The 23,690-nt window shown below is 39.1% G+C and overlaps 1 long non-coding RNA gene across 1 annotated transcript in view; it reads right to left on the reverse strand.

Annotated features, from left to right (window-relative positions):
• The window catches only part of LOC128644493 (uncharacterized), a 151,562-nt gene that overhangs the window by 75,589 nt on the left and 52,283 nt on the right, over positions 1-23,690 (reverse strand). The gene's annotated exons all lie outside the window — the stretch shown is intronic.

Consider the following 23,690-nt stretch of genomic DNA (forward strand, 5'->3'; position numbering starts at 1 on the left):
AGGGGAAATTTACTGTATGCTGCCTGTGCTTCTGCCCTTTTATGCCAGGGTTACACCGTTACAACCCCCTCCTAAAATTACTTGTAAACTCAATCAGGTGTAGCTAATCACCTTCTCAACGGCCAACACAAAGCCATTTGACCTTCAACTGGGATCAGCTGTGGTCATTTTGATTAGCGCATCATGAAAAGAGCTTTTCTGGAGCATCTCAGTCCCTGGTAGTGCAACTGAAGCAAACAATCAACTATGAGTTGCAAGGCACTTTCAAAAGATCTCCGGGATAAAGTTGTGGACAGACACAAGTCAGGAGATGGATACAAGAAAATATCAAAGGCTGTATTAATGCCTACAAGCACAGTGAAGCATATTATTAAGAAGTGGAAGGTTTTTGGTACAACACAGACCCTCTCTGGATCAGGACGTTGCTCCAAACTGTATGAAAGAGCCAGGAGGAAACTGGTCAGAGAGGTTACCAAGAGGCCCACAGCAACTTTGAAGCAGTTGCTGGAATTTATGACAAAGAGTGGTCATTGTGTGCATGTGACAACAATGAATTCTCCACAAATGTGACTTATATAGGATGGATGCACAAAAAAAGCCACGACTCAAGAAAGGCCACATGCAGTCACGACTGAGCTTTGCCATAACACACCTAGGAGATTCTGAGGCCACACGGAAAAAGGTGTTATTGTCAGATGTCTGGAAGAAATCCAATACAGCGCACCATCCAAATAACAACATACCTACAGTAAAGCATGTAGGTGGTAATATCCTGTTATGGGGGTGTTTCTCTACAGCAGGCACTGGAGTAGGATAGAAGGAATAATGGATGGGGCAAAATACCATCAAATTCTTGAGGAAAATCTGCTGCCCTTTGCCAGGAAGTTGTCAATTGGAAGAAGGTTTACCTTCCAACATGACAATGACCCAAAGCACACAGCAAAAATGACCACACTGTGGGTGAAGGAGAAAAAGAAAATTTATGCTTACCTGATAAATTTGTTTCTTTTAGACACGATGAGTCCACGGATTTCATCCTTACTTGTGGGATTACGCCTTCTGGTCAGCAGGAGGAGGCAAAGAGCATCACAGCAGAGCTGTATATATAGCTCCTCCCTTCCCTCCCACTCCAGTCATTCCACCAAAGTTAGGAAGAGAAAGGAAAAGCCAAGGTGCAGAGGTATCTGAAGTGTACAAAATGAATAACCAGTCTCATAGAACAGGGCGTGCCGTGGACTCATCGTGTCTAAAAAGAAACACATTTTTCAGGTAAGCATAAATTTTCTTTTCTTTGTAAAGACACGATGAGTCCACGTATTTCATCCTTACTTGTAGGATACAATACCAAAGCTAGAGAACACGGATGAAAAGGGAGGGACAAGACAGGGAACCTAAACGGAAGACACCACTGCTTGAAGAACCTTACTCCCAAAAACAGCCTCAGCCGAATCGAAGGTATCAAATTTGTAAAATTTAGGAAAAGTGTGAAGAGAAGACCAAGTTGCAGCCTTGCAAAGCTGCTCAGCTGAAGCCTCATTTTTGAATGCCCATGAGGAAGCAACAGCCCTAGTGGAATGAGCCGTAACCCTTTCAGGAGGCTGCTGTCCAGCAGTCTCATATGCAAAGCGGATGATACTTCTCAACCAAAAAGAAAGAGAGGTAGTCGTAGCTTTCTGACCCTTACATTTTCCAGAAAAAATTACAAACAGAGAAGAAGTCTGACGAAAATCCTTAATTGCTTGTAAGTAAAACTTCAAAGCACGGACCACATCCAAATTATGCAGAAGCCTTTCCTTCTGAGAAGGATTAGGACACAAGGAAGGAACAACAATCTCCTGATTAAAGTTTTTGCCCGAAACAACCTTAGGAAGAAAACCAAGTTTAGTACGTAACACCACCTTATCCGAATGAAAAATAAGGTAAGGCGAATTAAATTGTAATGCCGAAAGCTCAGACACTCTTCGAACAGAAGAAATGGCAACAAGAAATAAAACTTTCCAAGACAACAACTTAATATCTATGGAATGTATATAGACAATAAAAAATAAGAGTGGTGCACTGGGCTGAGTTAATAATAAGGAAATATAAATAAATAATTTCAAATACAAATGTACAATACACTATAAAATGAATACTAGATATATAGATGGGGTGGGTATAAATCAGGTGGGTATATATAAATAAATAAGGTGGATATCAATCACTAGAGGTAAAAATATAGCATAATATCATACAAAGGAATAGATAAATTTATCAAAAGAGTAATTTAATATAACAATGCATAAAAATTAAGTAATCCCTAAAGTGTTAAATCAAACAACAATATAGACAAATACATTCAAATAACAAAAGAAAAAAGATGTGGCCACATCTAATAGAACTAATAGAACTAATATAATCAATCACTAAAATAGTCAATCCTACAACTGATAATTGTAGTAGCATATAATTAAAAACAATTCATACAAATTTGATCTATTAAAAAAGGCAACTGCACGTTAGTGAGAAAACAATGATAAATACATATCAGCCAGGAAAGTCTGTATCCTGTAAAATGGTCTGTGAGACTCTGCTGGCAAACAGTTTAGGCAGATATGGATAAAAAGTTGTGGTCTGCAGCCAACATATATATAAGGAAGCAAACTGTCACTTTGCAAGTATCCTATGTATCTTCAATTAATCCTTAGCCAGATTTCAAAGTCAAATTTCAGAATCAAAGTTCCTAAAGTGTAACAAGCGCTGATCGGTCAGTTTAGAAAATGCCCCAAAGTTGAAATGAGATAGCTTGAACGTACCTGACAGACTTGATGGCTGTAAGCGGCTCCGGTGCTGTGTGGACGCTCTCGCAGAGCAATCAGCTGCGGGCACTACACGCTGAGTATTATTTCACTCCCAAGCGTGGCTTCAGCGTCTTCACTGTCAGCGTGTACGTGTCTTCGTCACCTGACTGGATCGACCAATCCGGACAATGAAAAAGCGTACCAAATTTGAAAGGCTTAGTAATATTCTCAAATAATCCGAGTAAGGGTAATAAAGTTGGTAATATGTAGATCACAGGTTGTAAGTCCTTCTACTCGTTTCAGCACATCGTGCCTTTATCAAGATGACTTACATGGGGTCTAGTCCTTCCTTTTATAGGCTGGAATCCTGTGCCGCCTTTTTAACTCTAAATTGTCCATTACAATAAACTTTATTTGTGCAGCAATGCTATATTTCTATCAATGGTCTATTTCCATATTTTATGTATGATATATTCTACAAGTGTTATAATTCCAAAAAGTAAAGTCAAATATACATTTAGTTTAAATTATAATAAATAATACAATCTGACAGATATCAATGAATGATACCAAAACAAGTAGTGTATATAGTATAAAGTGTCTTAATGATATTGGTTCCTGCATTTGAAATACAGAATTGTAAAGAAACCTGTTGCTAGTCTATACACTTACTCCTGGGGTTAATTCATTCGTATCCTAAACAAATAATAAATAAATAAATAAATAAATAAATAAATAAAGAGTGCTGAATGGTTAGAGATTTACAGAAAGAATATACATAAAAAGTGTGTATAAAAAATATATATAAAAAATATATATAAAAAAAATATATATATATAAAGTGGAGAAACCAGTCAATTTAAAAATGGTTTTACAGGGTCATAGAAATATGAAGTTGATATTATATACTAAATAAATAGTTATTTTAAACTGATTAAAAAATACTAAAAATATTAAAAAATGAAAATGTATTAAAAATGTTAATAATATTAAAAATACTTAAAAGAAGTTCATTAGTAACATATATAAATGTTTAATACAAGTAAGATTTCAAAAATGAAGATAATATCTAAGAGGCCAAAATAAAAGATATATATATTTATATTATGTAAGAGGAGATAAAATGCTACCATCTAATGACCACATCAGTTAAAAGGATTGAGGTCAAGTTCAGCATTTAGCCATCCTGGGGTCAGGGTACCAAAGTTAAAAATTAATTCTGCTTCGGTAAAAAGGAGCTGTTTCAGTGTGTTTCCTCCTCTTTGAAGTTTTAACCTTTTTAACACCTCAATATAAAAAACCTTAGAAGTCTTTAAAATGTTTGGAGAGTAAATGATCCTCATAGCCCCATTCTATATTTAAAAGGTGTTGCCTTATCCTGTCCCTTACTGGTCTACTCGTCTCTCCAAAATATTGTTTCTTACACGGACACTGTATCATATATACAACGTTCCTGTCCGAACATCTATTAGTTTCTCTAATTTTGACCTTATAATCTGAATTACTAGCTTTCACTGATTTGCATTTAGTACTGAAACTGCAAGCTTTGCATAGGTGGCAAGGATAAAATCCTTCAAGTTTGTGTCCATGAACATCTGTATTATGACTTTTTCTTTTTTTGACTCACTAGGTGCTAAAATAGATTTGAGTGTTTTAGCTTTTCTGTAGACTATCTTAGGTTTATTTTCTGTGATTTCACTCAGGACTGGATCTTTCTGAACTAAATGCCAGTGTTTGTGAATAATTTTTTTGATTAACCCCTTAATGACCGGACCATTTTTCAATTTTCTTACCCTTAATGACAATGGCTATTTTTATATTTCTGCAGTGTTTGTGTTTAGCTGTAATTTCCCTCTTACTCATTTACTGTACCCACACATATTATATACCGTTTTTCTCGCCATTAAATGGACTTTCTAAAGATACCATTATTTTCATCATGTCTTATAATTTACTAAAAAAAATAATAATAAAATATGAGGAAAAAATAGAAAAAAACACACTTTTTCTAACTTTGACCCCCAAAATCTGTTACACATCTACAATCACCAAAAAACACCCATGCTAAATAGTTTCTAAATTTTGTCCTGAGTTTAGAAATACCCAATGTTTACATGTTCTTTGCTTTTTTTGCAATTTATGGGGCAATAAATACAAGTAGCACTTCGCTATTTCCAAACCACTTTTTTTCAAAATTAGCGCTAGTTACATTGGAACCCTGATATCTGTCAGGAATACCTGAATATCCCTTGACATGTATATATTTTTTTTTAGAAGACAACCCAAAGTATTGATCTAGGCCCATTTTGGTATATTTCATGCCACCATTTCACCGCCAAATGCGATAAAAAAAAAAAAAGTTAACTATTTCATAAATTTTGTCACAAACTTTAGGTTTCCCACTGAAATTATTTACAAACAGCTTCTGCAATTATGGCACAAATGGTTGTAAATGCTTCTCTGGGATCCCCTTTTTTCAGAAATAGCAGACTTATATGGCTTTTGGGTTGCTTTTTGGTAATTAGAAGGCCGCTAAATGCCGCTGCGCACCACACGTGTTTTATGCCCAGGAGTGAAGGGGTTAATTAGGGAGCTTGTAGGGAGCTTGTAGGGTTAATTTTAGCTTTAGTGTAGTGTAATAGACAACCCCAAGTATTGATCTAGGCCCATTTTGGTATATTTTATGCCACCATTTCACCGCCAAATGCGAGCAAATAAAAAAAAAAAAAAATTTTTTCACAATTTTAGGTTTCTCACTGAAATTATTTACAAACAGCTTGAGCTATTATGGCAGAAATTGTTGTAAAAGCTTCTCTGGGATCCCCTTTGTTCAGAAATAGCAGACTTATATGGCTTTGGCGTTGCTTTTTGGCAATTAGAAGGCCGCTAAATGCTGCTGCGCACCACACGTTAATTATGCCCAGCAGTGAAGGGGTTAAATTAGGTAGCTTGTAGGGAGCTTGCAGGGTTAATTTTAGAGATCAGCCTCCCACCTGACACATCCCACCCCCTGATCCCTCCCAAACAGCTCTCTTCCCTCCCCCACCCCACAATTGTTCCCGCCATCTTAAGTACTGGCAGAAAGTCTGCCAGTACTAAATAAAAGAGGTTTTTTTTTTTTAAATAAAAATAATAAAGTATTTTAGCTGTGATGGACCCCTGCCTTAGCCCCAACCTCCCTGATCCCCCCTCCAGCTCTCTAACCCTCTCCCCTACCTAATTACCACCATCTTGGGTACTGGCAGCTGTCTGCCAGTACCCAGTTTGGCCCCAAAAACCCCCCAAAAAGTATTTTTATTTTATTTTTACTTAAAAAACTATTTCTGTAGTGTAGCAGCCCCCCACAATACCCCCACCCCCACCCCCTCCCAGATCCTTTAATATTTTTTTTTTTTTAAATCCCTTTTTTTTCTCCCCTTTCTGCCCTCATTCATTGGTGTCAGTGTGGCTAATGGGTGCACGTGCACCCTCACACCCGGCACTATCGCTACCGGTGCAGAGAGGGCCACAGAGTGGCTCTCTCTGCATCGGGGGCTTGTAAAGTGGTATTGCAGGATGCCTCCATATCGAGGCATCACTGCAATACCCTCAGAGCTGCTGGAAGCGATTGTGATTGCTTCCAGCACTCTGTTAGACAACTGACGTACCAGGTACGTCCATTGTCATTAACTGCTTGTTAATGCATGACGTACCTGGTACGTCAGTTGTCATTAAGGGGTTAATTTGAAATCCGCACTATATTGGGTTATAAATGTAGTTTCAAAATCTTTAGGATTGGATTGTTTTTTTTCGCGTATTTCTTTCTATTTTCTCTACCTCTTGTATAGCTCCTATTATAAATTCCTCATTATAGCCTTTTTCTATGAATCTTTCTTTAAGCACATTTGCTTGACTCTTGTAAACATCCATTGTGGAACAATTTTTCCTTAGTCTTAAAATTGTCCTTTAGGGACATTAAGCTTCCATTGATCATAATGACTACTGTTATAATGTATATAGTTGTTTGTGTCCACTTTCTTAAAAAATGTTTTCGTCTGAATATTATTATCGACAATTTCAATGGTCAAGTCTAAAAAATCTATAGTCCTAGCATTAAAATCATATGTAAAAGTAATTCCCCAACTATTATTATTTATATCTTCCATAAATTGAATTAATAAATAGTGATGTCGCGAACAGTTCGCCGGAGAACAGTTCCCGGCGATCTTAGCTTGTTCACTTCGCCGCGGCGGGCGAACATATGCGATGTTCGATCCGCCCCCTATTCGTCATCATTGAGTAAACTTTGACCCTGTATCTCACAGTCTACAGACACATTTGAGCCAATCAGCAGCAGACACTCCCTCCCAGACCCTCCCAGCTCCTGGGCAGCAGCCATTTTAGATTCATTATGATCCTGCATTCTTAGTGAGAGGAGGGATAGTGCTGCTGCTGGTGATTTTATAGGGAAATTGATAGCTAGGCTAGTGTATTCAGTGTCCACTACAGTCCTGAAGGACTCATCTGATCTCTGCTGTAAGGACAGCACCCCAAAAAGCTCTTTTTATGGCTAGAACTTCAGTCGTTTTTTTTTTTTGTTTTGTTTTTTTTTAATCTAATTGTATTTGCCTGCCTGTCAGCCTGTGTGTGAGGCTCACAGCATATACTGTGCCTACTTGCTCACTGCCACCACTCATATCTGGTGTAACATTAGTGTAAATAAAAACAAAAAAACTTTAACATTAGTTTGCTAGTGTAATCTAATTTCATTTTCCATCAGGCCTGTGTGTCAGGCCCACAGCATATACTGTGTTTAATTGCTCTGTGCCACCACTCATATCTGGTGTAACATTAGGGTAAATTTAAAAAAAAAAAAAATTTAAATCAGTTTGCTAGTGTAATCTAATTTCATTTTCCATCAGGCCTGTGTGTCAGGCGCACAGCATATACTGTGATTAATTGCTCTGTGCCACCACTCCTATCTGGCGTAACATTAGCGTAAATTTAAAAAAAAAACTTTTACATCAGTTTGCTAGTGTAATCTAATTTCATTTTCCATCAGGCCCGTGTGTCAGGCTCACAGCATATACTATGCCTACTTGCTCACTGCCACCACTCATATCTGGTGTAACATTAGTGTAAATTTAAAAAAAAAAACTTTTACATCAGTTTGCTAGTGTAATCTAATTTTATTTTCCATCAGGCCTGTGTGTCAGGCCCACAGCATATACTGTGATTAATTGCTCTGTGCCACCACTCATATCTGGTGTAACATTAGTGTAAATTTAAAAAAAAAAAACTTTTACATCAGTTTGCTAGTGTAATCTAATTTCATTTTCCATCAGGCCTGTGTGTCAGGCTCACAGCATATACTGTGCCTAAATGCTCTGTTTTCCACCACTCATATCTGGTGTAACATTAGTGTAAAAAATTTTTTAAAACGTTTACATCAGTCTGCTAGTGTAATCTAATTTCAGTTGCCAGGCCAGCCTGCCACTGCCAGCCTCAGTGCCACCACTCATATCTGGTGTAACATTAGTGTAAATTTTTTTAAAAAAATGTTTTACATCAGTCTGCTAGTGTTATTTAATTTTAGTTGCCAGGTCAGCCTGCCACTAGTGCCAGCCTGTGTGTCAGGCTCCCAGCATATACTGTGCCTACTTCCATCCTCAGTGCCACCACTCATACCTGTTTTAACAATAGTTTAACTTTTTAAAAAAAAAACTTTTACATCAATCTGCTAGTGTTATTTAATTTTAGTTGCCAGGCCAGCCTGCCACTAGTGCCAGCCTGTGTGTCAGGCTCCCAGCATATACTGTGCCTACTTCCATCCTCAGTGCCACCACTCATATCTGTTGTAACATTAGTGTAATTTTTTTTAAAAAAAAACTTTAACATCAGTCTGCTAGTGTTATTTAATTTTAGTTGCCAGGCCAGCCTGCCACTAGTGCCAGCCTGTGTGTCAGGCTCCCAGCATATACTGTGCCTACTTCCATCTTCAGTGCCACCACTCATATCTGGTGTAACATTAGTGTAAATTTTTTTAAAAGAAAACTTTTACATTAGTTTGCTAGTGTAATCTAATTTCATTTTCCATCAGGCCTGTGTGCCAGGCCCACAGCATACACTGTGATTAATTGCTCTGTGCCACCACTCATATCTGGTGTAACATTAGTGTAAATTAAAAAAAAAAAAACCTTTAACATTAGTTTGCTAGTGTAATCTAATTTCATTTTCCATCAGGCCTGTGTGTCAGGCCCACAGCATATACTGTGATTAATTGCTCTGTGCCACCACTCATATCTGGTGTAACATTAGTGTAAATTTAAAAAAAAAACTTTTACATTAGTTTGCTAGTGTAATCTAATTTCATTTTCCATCAGGCCTGTGTGTCAGACGCACAGCATATACTGTGATTAATTGCTCTGTGCCACCACTGATATCTGGTGTAACATTAGTGTAAATTTAAAAAAAAAAAAATTTACATCAGTTTGCTAGTGTAATCTAATTTCATTTTCCATCAGGCCTGTGTGTCAGGCCCACAGCATATACTGTGATTAATTGCTCTGTGCCACCACTCCTATCTGGTGTAACATTAGTGTGAATTTAAAAAAAAAAAAACTTTTACATCAGTTTGTTAGTGTAATCTAATTTCATTTTCCATCAGGCCTGTGTGTCAGACGCACAGCATATACTGTGATTAATTGCTCTGTGCCACCACTGATATCTGGTGTAACATTAGTGTAAATTTAAAAAAAAAAAAATTTACATCAGTTTGCTAGTGTAATCTAATTTCATTTTCCATCAGGCCTGTGTGTCAGGCGCACAGCATATACTGTGATGAATTGCTCTGTGCCACCACTCCTATCTGGTGTAACATTAGTGTGAATTTAAAAAAAAAAAAAAAACTTTTACATCAGTTTGTTAGTGTAATCTAATTTCATTTTCCATCAGGCCTGTGTGTCAGGCGCACAGCATATACTGTGATTAATTGCTCTGTGCCACCACTCATATCTGGTGTAACATTAGTATAAATTTAAAAAAAAAAAAAACTTTTACATCAGTTTGCTAGTGTAATCTAATTTTATTTTCCATCAGGCCTGTGTGTCAGGCCTATAGCATATACTGTGATTAATTGCTCTGTGCCACCACTCATATCTGGTGTAACATTAGTGTAAATTTAAAAAAAAAAAACTTTTAAATCAGTTTGCTATTGTAATCTAATTTAATTTTCCATTAGGCCTGTGTGTCAGGCCCACATCATATACTGTAATTAATTGCTCTGTGCCACCACTGATATCTGGTGTAACATTAGTGTAAATTTAAAAAAAAAAAACTTTTACATCAGTTTGCTAGTGTAATCTAATTTCATTTTCCATCAGGCCTGTGTGTCAGGCCCACAGCATATACTGTGCCTAATTGCTCTGTTTTCCACCACTCATATCTGGTGTAACATTAGTGTAATTTAAAAAAAAAAAAAAACCTTTTACATCAGTCTGCTAGTGTAATCTAATTTCAGTTGCCCGGCCAGCCTGCCACTGCCAGCCTCAGTGCCACCACTCATATCTGGTGTAACATTAGTGAAATTTTTTTTTTTTTACATCAGTCTGCTAGTGTTATTTAATTTTAGTTGCCAGGCCAGCCTGCCACTAGTGCCAGCCTGTGTGTCAGGCTCCCAGCATATACTGTGCCTACTTCCTCAGTGCCACCACTCATATCTGTTGTAGCATTAGTGTAAATATTTTTAAAAAAAACTTTTACATCAGTCTGCTAGTGTTATTTAATTTTAGTTGCCAGGCCAGCCTGCCACTAGTGCCAGCCTGTGTGTCAGGCTTCCAGCATATACTGTGCCTACTTCCATCCTCAGTGCCACCACTCATATCTGGTGTAACATTAGTGTAAATTTAAAAAAAAAATCTTTTACATCAGTCTGCTTGTGTTTAATTTTAGTTGCCAGGCCAGCCTGCCACTAGTGCCAGCCTGTGTGTCAGGCTCCCAGCATATACTGTGCCTACTTCCATCCTCAGTGCCACCACTCATATCTGTTCTAACATTAGTGTAACTTTTTTTTAAAAAAACTTTTACATCAGTCTGCTAGTGTTATTTAATTTTAGTTGCCAGGCCAGCCTGCCACTAGTGCCAGTCTGTGTGTCAGGCTCCCAGCATATACTGTGCCTACTTCCATCCTCAGTGCCACCACTCATATCTGTTGTAACATTAGTGTAAATTTAAAAAAAAAAACTTTTAGATCAGTCTGCTAGTGTTATTTAATTGCAGTTGCCTGCCTGCCAGCGTGTGTGCCAGGCCCACTTTCCAACTAGTGTCACCAATCATATTTGTTATAACAGTAGTGTAAATATTTTTTAAAAAACTTTTTTGACTGTGAAACATCAGTCTGTTAGTGTAATCTAATTGAAGTTGCCTGCCTGCCAGCGTGTGTGCCAGGCCCACTTGCCAAGTTAGTGGCACCACTCATATTTGTTGTAACAGTAGTGTAAATATTTCCAAAAAAAACTTTTTTGACTGTGAAACATCAGTCTGCTAGTGCAATCGAATTGCAGTTGCCTGCCTGCCAGCATGTGTGCCAGGCCCACTTGCCAACTAGTGCCACCAATCATATTTGTAAAAACAGTATTGTAAATATATTTTTTTTTTAAATTTGACTGTGAAACATCATTCAGCTAGTGTAATCTAATTGCAGTTGCCTGCCTGCCAGCGTGTGTGCCAGGCCCACTTGCCAACTAGTGCCACCATTCATAGTTGTTATAACAGTAGTGTAAATATTAAAAAAAAAACTTTTTTGACTGTGAAACATCAGTCTGCTAGTGTAATCTAATTGAAGTTGCCTGCCTGCCAGCGTGTGTGCCAGGCCCACTTGCCAAGTTTGTGGCACCACTCATATTTGTTGTAACAGTAGTGTAAATATTTCAAAAGAAAACTTTTTGGACTGTGAAACATCAGTAAGCTAGTGCAACCTAATTGCAATTGCCTGCCTGCCAGCATGTTTCCAGGCCCACTTGCCAACTAGTGCCACCACTCATATTTGTTATAACAGTAGTGTAAATATTTTTTTAAAAAACTTTTTTGACTGTGAAACATCAGTCTGCTAGTGTAATCTAATTGAAGTTGCCTGCCTGCCAGTGTGTGTGCCAAGCCCACTTGCCAACTAGTGCCACCAATCATATTTGTTGTAACAGTAGTGTAAATATTTAAAAAAAAACTTTTTGGACTGTGAAACATCAGTCTGCTATTGTAATCTTATTGCATTTGCCTGCCTGCCAGCGTGTGTGCCAGGCCCACTTGCCAAGTTAGTGGCACCACTCATATTTGTTGTAACAGTAGTTTAAATATTTAAAAAATAAACATTTTTGACTGTGAAACATCAGTCTGCTTTTTGTGTCAGGCTCACAGCGTATACTGTGCCCACTTGCCCAGTGCCACCACTCATATCTTGTTTAATAGTAGTGTAAGTGTACATTTAAAAAAAATAAACTTTTTGGATTGTGAAACATCAGTCTGCTTTTTTGTGTCAGGCTCACAGCGTATACTGTGCCCACTTGCCCAGTGCCACCACTCATATCTTGTTTAATAGTAGTGTAAGTGTACATTTAAACAAAATAAACTTTTTGGATTGTGAAACATCAGTCTGCTTTCTTGTGTCAGGCTCACAGCGTATACTGTGCCCACTTGCCCAGTGGCACCATTCATATTTTGTTTAATAGTAGTGTAAGTCTACATTTAAAAAAAAAATGACAGGCAGAGGCAGGCCACCCCGCAGGTGCCGTCGTGGTCGTGGTGCTGTGATTCCCTTTGACCCTACAATAATGCACATTGGCCACGTGCCATGAACGCGAAAAAGTTCTGAGGAGGACCTAGTTGAATGGCTAACATAGGACACCCAATCTTCTACAGCTTCCGTCTGTCAGAGGAGTTATTGACACATCATAGTAACATAGTAACATAGTAGATAAGGTTGAAAAAAGACTGAAGTCCATCGAGTTCAACCTATACAAATCTAAAATACTTACAAAAAGCTCCAGTTAAGCTTAAATAACCCCATTAAAATGTGACCCATTTAATACTAGCAATCATATCCATGAATTTTGTTTATATACAGAAATTTATCCAGACTATTTTTAAATGAATCTATGGTATTGGCATTCACTACCTCCTTTGGTAATGAGTTCCACAATTTTATTGCTCTTACAGTGAAAAAACGTTTCCGTTGCAGGAGATTAAATCTCCTTTCCTCCAACCTTAAATTATGACCTCTTGTCAGAAACAATTTTCTTGGAATAAAAAGAGCTTCTGCCATCTCTGTATATGGGCCTTGAATATATTTATATAAAGTAATCATGTCACCTCTCAAGCGCCTTTTTTCTAAAGAGAACAGACCCAGTTTGGCTAGCCTCTCCTCATAGGTTAATTTCTCCAATCAGTTGGAAGAAATGAGTGATGCGCAACCATCATTGACAGAGGATGTAGATAACAGTGATATTTCTCAGTCAGGCAGCATTACAGACATGGACGTACGGTGTGATGATGACGGTGATGTTGTACCCGCTGCTGATTCCCTTGTTGATTTGTCAGATACAAGTGAAGCGGTTGATGATGATGCGTCTGTGGATGTCACATGGGTGCCCGCTAGAAGAGAAGAAGAGGGGGAAAGTTCAGATGGGGAGACAGAGAGGAGGAGGAGACAAGTTGGAAGCAGGGGGAGGTCATCGCAAGGAGCTAGTGGCACAGTCAGACAGCATGCATCGGCACCCGGTGTCAGTCAGACAGCACGCCAATCAACGCATGCTGTTGCCACCACCAGAATGCCATCATTGCAGAGCTCAGCAGTGTGGCATTTTTTTTGTGTGTCTGCCTCTGACAACAGCGATGCTATTTGCAACCTGTGCCAAAAGAAACTGAGTCGTGGGAAGTCCAACACCCACCTAGGTACAACTGCTTTGCGAAAACACATGGTCTCACATCACAAACGCAGATGGGATGAACACATGAGTAGAAGCAGCACACAAACTCAAAGCTGCCATCCTCCTCCTGGTCCAGCATCTTCAGCTACGTCAACCACTGCTGTCCTCCTTGCCCCCTCTCAACCATCCGCCACTCAGTCTCTCTTACGTAGCAGTTCCTGGTCATCTGCCCACAGTCAGGTGTCTGTCAAGGACATGTTTGAGTGTAAGAAGCCAATTTCCCAAAGTCACCCCCTTGCCCAGCGTCTGACAGCTGGCTTGTCTGAACTCTTAGCCCGCCAACTTTTACCATACAAGCTGGTGGAGTCTGAGGCGTTCAAAAAATCTATTGGGACACCGCAGTGGAAGGTACCTGGCCGAAATTTCTTTTAACAAAAGGCAATCCCCAACCTGTACTCGATTGTGCGAAAGGAAGTAATGGCATGTCTGGCACACAGCGTTGGGGCAAGGGTCCATCTGACCACTGATAGCTGGTCTGCAAAGCATGGTCAGGGCAGGTTAATCACCTACACTGCGCATTGGGTAAACCTGCTGACGGCTGACAAGCATGGAATGCGTGGCTCTGCAGAGGAGTTGGTGACACCGCCACGACTTGCAGGCAGGCCTGCTGCTACCTCCTCTACTCCTCCTACTCCATCCTCTTCCATAACCTCTTCCTCGGCTGAGTCCTCTTCTGCTGCTGCATCTTGCTCCACATCAACGGCACCCCCCCAGCTCCCCAGGTACTATTCAACATCCCGGATACGGCAGTGTCACGCCATCTTGGGGTTGACTTGCCTGAAAGCAGAGAGTCACACCGCACCAGTACTCCTGTCCGCCCTGAACGCACAGGTGGATCAGTGGCTGACTCCGCACCAACTGGAGATTGGCAAAGTTGTTTCTGACAATGGAAGAAATTTGGTGGCGGCATTGAAATTGGTAAAGTTGACACATGTGCGTGCGTGGCACATGTGTGTAATCTGATTGTACAACGCTTTGTGCATAAGTACCCAGGCTTACAGGACGTCCTGAAGCAGGCCAGGAAGGTGTGTGGCCATTTCAGGCATTCCTACACGGCAACGGCGCACTTGTCAGATATCCAGCGGCGAAACAACCTGCCAGTGAGGCGCTTGATTTGCGACAGCCCGACACGTTGGAATTCAACACTCCTAATGTTCGACCGCCTGCTACAACAAGAAAAAGCTGTTAACGAGTATTTGTATGACCGGGGTGCTAGGACAGCCTCTGGGGAGCTGGGGATTTTTTTTCCACGTTACTGGACGCTCATGCGCAATGCCTGAAGGCTTATGCGTCCTTTTGAGGAGATGACAAACCTAGTAAGTCGCACCGAAGGCACCATCAGCGACATCATACCATTTGTTTTCTTCCTGGAGCGTGCCCTGTGAATAGTGCTGGATCAGGCCGTAGATGAGCGTGAAGAGGAAGAGTTGTGGTCTCCATCACCACCAGAAACAGCCTTATCAGCATCGCTTGCTGGACCAGTGGCAACGCAGGTAGAGGATTGTGAGGAAGAGGAGTCAGAGGAGGAATGTGGCTTTGAGGAGGAGGAGGAAGACCAAGCACAAGAGGCATCCCAGGGTGCTCGTTGTTGTCACCTATCTGGTACCCGTGGTGTTGTACGTGGCTGGGGGGAAGAAGATACCTTCAGTGAGAACAGTGAGGACGAGCAACAGGACATGATTAGCTTGGCATCCAACCTTGTGCAAATGGGGTCTTTCATGCTGTTGTGCCTGTTGAGGGACCCTCATATAAAAAATCTGAAGGAGAACGACCGGTACTGGGTGTCCACGCTACTAGACCCGGTATAAGCATAAAGTGACTGAAATGTTACCAAATTCCCGCAAGTCGGAAAGGATGGAGCAGTTCAAAAATAAATTAAAAAGTATGCTTTACAGAGCGTATAAGGGTGATGTCACAGCACAACGGGAATCTAACGGGAAGAAATGAAAGTAATCCTCCTCCACCCACGACCACACCGGCAAGGACAGGACGTTTTCCAGACGTGTTGTTGATGGAGGACATGCGGACCTTTTTAACTCCTATGCATCGCCACAGCCCTTCGGGATCCAGCCTCAGAGAAAGACTCAACCGACAGGTAGCAGACTACCTCACATTAACTGCGGATCTCGACACTCTGAGGAGCGATGGACGCCTTGACTACTGGGTGTGCAGGCTTGACCTGTGGCCTGAGCTATCCCAATTTGCAATCGAACTTCTGGCCTGCCCCGCTTCAAGTGTCCTGTCAGAAAGGACCTTCAGTGCAGCAGGAGGTATTGTCACTGAGAAGAGAAGTCGCCTAGGTCAAAAAAGTCTTGATTATCTCACCTTTATTAAAATGAATGAGGGATGGATCCCGAAGGGACTGACATTGTGCGATACATTAGAGTAAAAAAGGTCTGATGAGATGAGCTGCCTTGGGCTACAAATGGTACACACGCTGCTGTATTTTATCTTCGAATGCCGGATGACTTGCGTGACTTATCCGCCAACAACTAGGGTTCAAGCCGCAATGTTTTAGGGCACTTTCTAACTGTCAAACAAACATTAATTTTTCTGGCCGCTGCTACAGCAGCGGCTGCAACAATACCTAATTTTTCAGGCATGTGTACATGCCTAATTTTTCTGGCCTCTGGTGCTGCACTGTGGCTACAAAACCCAAACCAAAAAAAGGCACATAACAGTGATTAAACTGTTAAGAATAGTACTACTTAACACACCACTCATATCTGGTGGCACAATAGATTGTACGCGCAGTGCCCCAAATTTGAAGTGGGAGGACCGACCAAGCATCTTTTTCCATCTCCCGGTTACAAAAATCCATGCCATATACATGTCCCCTGGCGCCGCAACTGCCTCTGGGAACCTTACCATGGGTCCCAGACAGCACGTCTTGTAATTCTCTGTCAGGGAAATTATATATCTATCAAATCTATCTATTTATCTAACGAATCTATCAAATGTATATTGCATCTTTTGATCTATGTAATTCGTATCTATCAAATTTATATTGCATCTTTTGATCTATGTAATTCGTATCTATCAAATGTATATTGCATCTTTTGATCAATGTAATTCATATCTATCAAATGTATATTGCATCTTTTGATCTATGTAATTCGTATCTATCAAATGTATATTGCATCTATTGATCTATGTAATTCGTATCTATCAAATGTATATTGCATCTTTTGATCCATGTAATTCGTATCTACCAAATGTATATTGCATCTTTTGATCTATGTAATTCGTATCTATCAAATGTATATTGCACCTTTTGATCCATGTAATTCGTATCTATCAAATGTATATTGCATCTTTTGATCTATGTAATTCGTATCTATCAAATGTATATTGCATCTTTTAATCTATGTAATTCGTATCTATCAAATGTAAATTGCATCTTTTGATCTATGTAATTCATATCTATCAAATGTATATTGCATCTTTTGATCTATGTAATTGGTATCTATCAAATGTATATTGCATCTATTGATCTATGTAATCTATGTATCTATCTATCTATCTATCTATCTATCTATCAAATCTATCGATCTCGTGGCCGGACTGTTTTGTGACAGCCACTTGTGTTTCGGACAAATTTGAAGTAGGAGGACCGACCAAGCATCTTTTTCCATCTCCCGGTTCCTAAAATCCATGCCATATACACCGCCCCCCATAGGGGGAGTAACAGGTATTAAACTGCTAAGAATAGGGGGGCGGAGCCAACGGCCATCGAGACTAGACACACATTTCAGGAGCTCTTCCAACATATAATAATTTTACAAGGCCATCCTGCATATTTTACTTATTTCTGACTGCAGCCCAGTGATTACTATTGAGAGGTATCTCTTGAATGCTGCTCGGGGATCTATATAGGACTAAACACCTCGATTCTCACAACCTTTGCTTTCTGCCTACCACTGTAATCCTGTGGGCGAGAACAAATGGCCGCGCTTTTTCTATCTCAACTGACAGAATTACTAGATCGCCACCACAGCGCTCTATTGAATGCAGTAACTGAGGCTTTTACACCTCTTTTGGCTCACTCTTATGTTCAGACCGCCTTAACTGCCAGAGACACTAAACAAGCCGAAGATATAACAGTCCTGAGACAGTCGCCATCTTTAACTCTACCATCAGGACATTCCTCATTGCGCAATCATGAAAGGGAGCTAGAGAGGCGAGACGACAATGAGGAGTTGAGCTCCACTACTAAACTACAAGACTCTCCAGTGGTTGCGCCTCATAGCGGATTACAAGACCCATCAATGGCACACACTCTTCAATATGGTAAGGGGCTGGTTAGAGCGCGAGGCTGGCGTGTGGCTGCTATATGCCACTTAACCTGCCGATATTTATTCGAGGTGCAAAAAATAGGATATATCAACAACCCACGGCTTCTGCAGTTTCCAGCACACACACTCAAAGTAGGAGTCGGCTAAGACAACTACCCCTATTGCTCAGCCATTAATGTTTTTCACTGCGGCTTTCAGATACATATATGGCGATATCCTCCACTACTGTGTGACTTGGTGTCTTATTATCTGCTCAGTTTGACATTGGTTATAGCCTGCACGACGGTATATCACTAAAAGATAAGGGATAACAGGGACACTTAGCAACGTGGGCGCAGGAATACCTTAAAAGGAACTTTGACCAAGCTTGTTAGGAAATCCCCATCCTGGCACCCCACATCATTGGAACCTCTCTCACCCTGCCTGCAAGTTATCGTAGCATGTTTTTTTACCGTGGATAGCCTGCCCTGACTATACGGGACTGCTTCACCAATGCCTAACCATGACACATCAGTCCTATGCCTGAACTAAGCATACACAACACTTTATCTTCTTTTTATATTGATAAAGCTGTGATCGCCACTGTGGTGTAGTGAATGATATTGGCAATGCAACGTTTTTTTTTTCCTATTGCAGAGGGAATATTTTATAAAGGCTCTTACTTTTTATACAAGACTTGGTACTCACTATCGTATGTTTTTAGCATCTTACACTTCATTGTTCATTACTCCTCAGGTTAACAAAGCATGCCCGTAGTTGGCTCTCTAACACAGGGCCATCCTATTTTATGTTATCTATATGGTTCAGCTTTGTGGTATAATTGTTTACTGTTTTATTTGTTCCCATCAGGAATCTAGTGAAATCTGAAGTCAATGTTATCTTTATATGATTATCTTAGATGTTATTGAGAGTTTTGAGGCATGTACCTGCACAAAGCTGGCTTTTTTCAGTATCCCCATTGTCACTACTGAACTTATAGTTACCAGAACATGAAACAAACTCAAAATGTTATTCAAGGAGCTAAGGGAGGTTAAGTGGATAATTACTTAGAGTCATATACCTATACATTCAATTGTTTTTGCCTGCTGTTTGGACATAGGGCCCATGTCTGGACGGCAGAGAATAAAAATTGCAAGCTTACGACACAACCATACTCCCTATTTTTCACTATAATGTCTAACTAATAGTTATACTCATGTCACACTGTTAGTTAATTTACTGCATTCTTTAGCTTTACTGTACTAAGCTGGTCTCACAGATATATAGATCTAATTGTGTTAAGGTAGGAACTTTTTACTCGCCATGTTGGTCACCTATACGTCAGCACTGACTTATCTTATGATATATAGTACAAACCTATCATTTTGCGCTCAATACCAAGGTACTGACTTTACCTACCTTATTTAGATCAGCTGGACTGATCAATAATACCAGCTAGCTGTGTTCATAATCTCTATACATACCCTGTCTTTCTCACAGTTTCACTTGCTCTCCTCCTCGACATAGTAACATTATATAATTGGCGCCCTACACCTTGACAGTCTCTTTTGGCATGCTCTACATTCATTGTATTTATCTTACCACCTCCCCCCCCCTACTATTCCATAATATGTCTCCTAGTTTCAGGAGAATTAAAAAAGCGGTTTCTCTTGCTTATACCGCACCTTCCATCACCCCCTTAGTATCTCTTTCTTTTATATATTGCACCATATTACGGAACCTATCTAATTTAACCAGTCTAATAGGTTTGCTTGACTTGTACCTGTTAAGTTTTTTTTTCCTCCAACATACACCAGGGACCTTTTTGAGACCAGATATATAGCAGTTAATACCTTGATGCGTGGGTCGGTAGGCCCTTCTATAGTTCCTGCTTGTTACTATTAAGGGGGTTTTGGTTTTGATCTTGATTTTGTTACAGCATATTTAATATATTACATCTTTCATTTTAAATGTTATAAAATCGAGGTATAATGATGAGATCCAAAGATGGTCTTTTTGGCCTATATTTGCCTTCCTTTATCTTAATGCTTTTAGAAGGTCTCTTAATGTTGGGAATTCTCTATATACAATGTCTACATGGTATGTAAACTGTTTTTCTTTATTTATTATGTGTTTATTTCGCTACTTCAGGAATATTGAAGCCTTTATTGTATGTAACATGTAGTGCAAAAATTTATTTGCATAACTGTTGTATGCCTTTCATTGTACCTCAATAAAAATATTTAAAAAAAAAAAAAAAAATTAAATCACACTAAACTTTATGGTAATCAAATATAAAAAAAAAAAAAAAACTGCTAAGAATAGTACTACTTAACACACCACTCATATCTGGTGGCACAATAGATTGCACGCGCAGTGCCCCAAATTTGAAGCGGGAGGACCGACCAAGCATCTTTTTCCATCTCCCGGTTTCAAAAATCCATGCCATATACACGTCCCCTGGCGCAGCAACTGCCTCTGGGAACCTTACCATGGGTCCAAGACTGCATGTCTTGTAATTCTCTGTCAGGGAAATTATATATCTATCAAATCTATCTATTTATCTAACGAATCTATCTAACTATCAATCGTATCTATCAAATGTATATTGCATCTATTGATGTATGTAATTTGTATCTATCAAATGTATATTGCATCTATTGATCTATGTAAATCATATCTATCAAATGTATATTGCATCTATTGATCTATGTAATTCGTATCTATCAAATGTATATTGCATCATTTGATCTATGTAATTCGTATCTATCAAATGTATATTGCATCTATTGATCTCTGTAATTCGTATCTATCAAATGTATATTGCATCTTTTGATCCATGTAATTCGTATCTATCAAATGTATATTGCATCTTTTGATCTATGTTATTCGTATCTATCAAATGTATATTGCATCTTTTGATCCATGTAATTCATATCTATCAAATGTATATTGCATCTTTTGATCTATGTAATTCGTATCTATCAAATGTATATTGCATCTATTGATCTATGTAATTCGTATCTATCAAATGTATATTGCATCTTTTGATCCATGTAATTCGTATCTATCAAATGTATATTGCATCTTTTGATCTATGTAATTCGTATCTATCAAATGTATATTGCATCTTTTGATCTATGTAATTCGTATCTATCAAATGTATATTGCATCTTTTGATCTATGTAATTCGTATCTATCAAATGTATATTGCATCTATTGATCAATGTAATTCGTATCTATCAAATGTAAATTGCATCTTTTGATCTATGTAATTCGTATCTATCAAATGTATATTGCATCTTTTAATCTATGTAATTCGTATCTATCAAATGTATATTGCATATATTGATCTATGTAATCTATGTATCTATCTATCAAATCTATCGATCTCATGGTTGTGCAAATGAACTGTTTGCGGTTGTTTGTGGTGCGTTAAACGGGGAGTTTGGTCTGTCACTGTGAAGCGGGCGTAACCCTTACACTACCTGATCGATACAACATCATACCTGATGTTTTAAAGCACGTTATTCCAAACAATTTGGGAATGTTAGGTGATTTAGGCCCTTTATGGCTTAAAACCAGACTCTGCATCAACTATTTAATTTTCCATGGGAGTTTTGCCATGGATCCCCCTCCGGCATGCCACAGTCCAGTCCCCTTGAAACAACTTTTCCATCACTATTGTGGCCAGAAAGAGTCCCTGTGGGTTTTAAAATTCGCCTGCCCATTAAAGTCAATGGCGGTTCGCCCGGTTCGCGGACATTTGCGAAAGTTCACGTTTGCTGTTCGCTAACGCAAAATTTTAGGTTCGCAACATCACTATTGAAGACCTCACTGCAACAACAATCCTACAGACTCTCTGCAAAAATATGCCTAGATTTAGAGTTTTGTCGGTAAAGACCCGCGTAGCAAACGCAGCTTTTTTTCCTACCGCTGCTCCCAAACAACGCTGGTATTTAGAGTTCTCTGAAGGGCTGTGTTAGGCTCCAAAAAGGGTCCGTTGAGCCGAATTTACCGCCACTTCAACCCTCAATACCAGCGTTGTTTACGGTAGCGGTAAGCTGGAAAAACGTGCTCGTGCACGATTTCCCCATAGGAAACAATGGGGCAGTTTGGGCTGAAAATAAACCTAACACCTGCAGAAAAGCAGCGTTAAGCTCCCAACGCAGCCCCATTGTTTCCTACGGGGAAACTGTTTCTAAGTCTGCACCTAACACCCTAACATGAACCCAGAGTCTAAACACCCCTAACCTTACACTTATTAACCCCTAATCTGCCGCCTCTGCTATCGCTGACCCCTGCTGTATATTATTAACCCCTAATCTTCTGCTCCGTACACCGCCGCAAGCTACATTATCCCTATGAACCCCTAATCTGCTGCCCCTAACATCGTCGACACCTACATAATATTTATTATATATTTTAACCCCTAATCTGCCCCCCCAGCCAATCGGAATTAAGGTAGGAAAAATCTGATTGGCTGGTTTGTGGGCTTTGTTATTTTATTAGGGGGCTTAGAGTAGGTGTAATTAGCTTAAAATTGTTGTAATATTTTTTATAATGTTTGTAAATTATTTTTTTATTTTTTGTAACTTAGTTCTTTTTTTATTTTTTGTAACTTAGATCTTTTTTTATTTTTTGTACTTTAGTTAGTGTATTTATTTGTATTTATTTGTAGGTATTTGTATTTAATTTATTTATTGATAGTGTAGTGTTAGGTTTAATTGTAGATAATTGTAGGTAGTTTATTTAATTAATTTATTGATAGTGTAGTGTTAGGTTTAATTGTAACTTAGGTTAGAATTTATTTTACAGGTACTTTTGTAATTATTTTAACTAGGTAGCTATTAAATAGTTATTAACTATTTAATAGCTATTGTACCTGGTTAAAATAAATACAAAGTTGCCTGTAAAATAAATATTAATCCTAAAATAGCTACAATATAATTATAATTCATAATTTTCCTACCTTAATTCCGATTGGCTGATAGAATCCTATCAGCCAATCGGAATTCGAAGGACACCATCTTGGATGACGTCATTTAAATACTGCACGGCTAGATGTGCAATGTTAGTAGAGACAGATCCCAACAGACTAAAATAAATACTGCACAGTCTAGATGTGCAACGTTAGTAGAGACAGATCCCAACAGACTAAAATAAATACTGCACGGTCTAGATGTGCAACGTTAGTAGAGACAGATCCCAACAGACTAAAATAAATACTGCACGGTCTAGATGTGCAACATTAGTAGAGACAGATCCCAACAGACTAAAATAAATACTGCACGGTCTAGATGTGCAACGTTAGTAGAGACATATCCCAACAGACTAAAATAAATACTGCAAGGTCTAGATGTGCAACGTTAGAAGAGACAGATCCCAACAGACTAAAATAAATACTGCACGGTCTAGATGTGCAACGTTAGTAGAGACAGATCCCAACAGACTAAAATAAATACTGCACGGTCTAGATGTGCAACGTTAGTAGAGACAGATACCAACAGACTAAAATAAATACTGCACGGTCTAGATGTGCAACGTTAGTAGAGACAGATACCAACAGGCTAAAATAAATACTGCACGGTCTAGATGTGCAACGTTAGTAGAGACAGATACCAACAGACTAAAATAAATACTGCACGGTCTAGATGTGCAACGTTAGTAGAGACAGA

Source organism: Bombina bombina, unplaced genomic scaffold (genome assembly GCF_027579735.1).
Source record: "Bombina bombina isolate aBomBom1 unplaced genomic scaffold, aBomBom1.pri scaffold_608, whole genome shotgun sequence".
NCBI classification, from domain to species: Eukaryota; Metazoa; Chordata; class Amphibia; order Anura; family Bombinatoridae; genus Bombina; species Bombina bombina.